The sequence below is a fragment of the Alligator sinensis genome, unplaced genomic scaffold (assembly GCF_000455745.1).
Source record: "Alligator sinensis unplaced genomic scaffold, ASM45574v1 scaffold301_1, whole genome shotgun sequence".
Classification (NCBI taxonomy): Eukaryota; Metazoa; Chordata; order Crocodylia; family Alligatoridae; genus Alligator; species Alligator sinensis.
In genome coordinates, this window is record NW_005842035.1 from 942,511 (window position 1) to 945,426 (window position 2,916).

The 2,916-nt window shown below is 55.5% G+C and overlaps 1 long non-coding RNA gene across 1 annotated transcript in view; it reads left to right on the forward strand.

The window, feature by feature from the left end:
- Positions 1–2,916, forward strand: part of LOC112550103 — an 8,622-nt gene that overhangs the window by 4,156 nt on the left and 1,550 nt on the right. The window contains exon 2 of the long non-coding RNA XR_003093767.1: positions 1,086–1,136. This is a non-coding gene — a long non-coding RNA (uncharacterized LOC112550103). The remainder of the gene's footprint in view (positions 1–1,085; positions 1,137–2,916) is intronic.

Sequence of the window (2,916 nt, forward strand, 5' to 3'; positions counted from 1 at the left end):
CCATGTGGATCAAGCTAACGAGCCGTCTAGACACAGCTATCAAGCAGCTCTCCTTCCAGGGCACGATCCAGATCTGAATCCAAATCACCATCCGGCCCTTCTCCTGGGCCAGTTTTTAAACAGGATGGCTTTGACCCTCTGGATCCCTATTTGCAATCTCTTGACTTATTGTGCAAAATCCTGTTTGCACACCTACGAGTGCTCAAGTTCGTTAGCACCCTGTGGCACACTTGAAAGGATCTGCAGGGGCTATGGCACCATGGGAAGCAACCCCAGCGCTGTCAAGGGCTTGGCTTGGGGTTTTGCTCCTGATCAGAATCTCTCTCGGGGTCTATTCCTGGGGTTTGTTCCAGGCAGTGCCCTCCTAAATCATTTCTCATTGACTCAGTTGACCGTCAGTCTCGCTGGCTTCTCAGGGCTCTCCCAGCTCCACGCGTTCGAAAGCAGCGTGTCGGGCTGGCGGCAGGGCTCGGCGGGTTATCCGTGGTGGAGTCAGCCCACCCGAGAGGCTGCATTAAGTTTCTCTGTGAAATCCTCCCCTCTGAAATGTATCCTGGTCAGATTCCAGCCTGGCCGGGCCTGCTTTAAATTCCCTCCGGCACGGCAAACTGGACGGTGCGGAAACGAGAGCTCGGCAAGACCGCGCTCCCTCTGGGTTGAAGAGAGGGAGATGCTCAAGAAAACCACTTGGATGCCAGCGCTTCTCTAAGCTGCTTTTAAGCCACTTGAGCAATGGGGCTATTCCCCGACCAAGCAGATGTCCCGGTTGGGAGTTTCTCGCCCCACATCCCTTCCCACCCAGGGCCCCGTTTTGTGGCGTTGCTGTGCCCCGTGAAACAGGGGCAGCCGTCCTCACCAGAAGTGGCCGCATTCGTACAGGCATTAATCCATTCTCCCTCTCATCAGCACCCCAGGCGCTTTGAAATCACCTGGAGAGGCAGTGCTGTGTGAGTGCCAGTCTTTTATTACTGCTCCAATAAAATGAATGGGGCAGCTTTTGCTAGGAAAGCAGCTTGGCCTTGGCAGGGGCTGCAGCCTGTGCCTTCCCGTTACTTAAAGACAATTCTTTTTTTTTTCCTCCTTAGAGATCACAGATCAAGCCTATCATGGAGGGGACATGCCAATGGTCCAAGGAGGTTAGTGAGGGGTGCCCACGAGGGAGCTGGTGAAGGGGATGGCACCCTGAAGCGAGCTGGATGGCTGTTGCTTGTTGGGATGCAGAGAGGGGCTTGGGATCTGCGGGAGCTTTGCTTCTCGGGTGGCTTTTGCATGACCGGATGCAACATCCCTACGTGGTGGAGATGTCCAGGGCTGGGGCACGGGGGAGCTGCTGGGTCTCGAGATTTCCTGGTCCCCAGGGGAGGAGAAAACATTATTTCTGAGCATGAAAAGCAGGTTCAAGACATCCGCTTTCAGGCTGGCCTCCATAACCTGCTCCCATGGGGCATCAACATGAAAGGACCCCTGTCCTCGATCCCTAGGGCTTTGTGCCTAGTCAGAAGTCACTGCTCTACCTGTGTTTGCTTGCGAGATGGCTTGTGGGACCTTAGCGAGACGGGAAGGCAGGGGCAGGGGGTGGCGGTGTTGTCACAGCGATGACTGAAAGCAAGGAGAGGGCCAGGAGAGCCTGGACCCGGTCCCAGCGCTGCCTTGGAGGGGAAGGAGGGCGGAGGCGGCTCGACTGGGACCTCGCTTTCACTTCCTGCCACATGTGGGGAGAGATCATTATAAATATCTGACTAAAGCAGACTTCTTTTTTCTTGGTATTAGTACAACTCCCCCCCTGCAACAACAGAGCGGTGGCCAGACCTATTTCACTTTCCCCGGGTTCGCAGGGTGTCAGAGCTGAGCTGGCCAGGTGTATGGGTGCACCGAGCCATGCCGGCTTTGGCTTCCTGCCTTGCAATCCGAGGGCCCAATTCATCCACCCGTATCCATAGCAAGCAGGCATCTCATGCCCCAGCCGGCTCCTTCGATATCAGTTCTTCGATATGTGTCCATAGCTCATCAGTGCGTCTGTGTATCCGCCGAAGAGCCGATGCTCAGTGTGAGTGCGGGGGACTCAGGCCCCAGGACTCACTTGTGCATTATTCACCTATGGATTGCTGGATCCCTCTGGGATCAAAATAGTTGCTGCAGGAGACAAGATCGTTTCATGGCAGGGTGGCAGGGTGCTTGGTGCTGGACAAAGCACTGGGCCATGCCTCCTGCCTGGAGGAGCTTGCAGTCTGTGTCCAACCCAGCCAGACATGCACCCAGAGGAACCAGGTTTATTTAGACTGCAGAACTGAAGACCGAGGGGGATTTGATAGCAGCCTTCACCTCCCTGCAGGGGGGTTGCAAGGATGGAGCTGGACTGGTCTCAGTGGGGGGCAGATGACAGAAGGAGCAATGGGCTCAAGCTGCAACAAGGGAAGTTGAGGTTGGATATTAGGAGAAACTTCCTCACTAGGAGGGTGGTGAAGCACTGGAACAGGTTGCCCAGAGAGGTTGGGTGGATCCCCATCCTTGGAGGAGACCTGGCTAGACAAAGCTTTGTCTGGGATGATGCAGTTGGGGCTGGTCCTGCTTGGAGCGGGGGGTTGCACTAGATGTGACCTCCTGAGCTCCCTTCCCACCCTCATTGTCTATGATGCTGTGACCCTGTTATCTAAAGGACCCCGTTCAGAGGCACCCGGCCCTGTGCTGCAATTAGAGGTTCTCTGGGAATTTGTGCTTCTCAGCAGTCTGGATGCACGGTCAGGGCAGGGGGCAAAAAGGGAACCGAGGGCAAGTACTGCTGCATTGCATGCCTGTCCCGCTGTGATGGGCCGCTCATGCTCTGAACCAGCAGCAAGCTGGGGAATATCCCGGCAGGCCGACTGAAAAAACCATTCTGTTCATGCTTGCCTTACTAAACCTTTACTGATTTCCCTA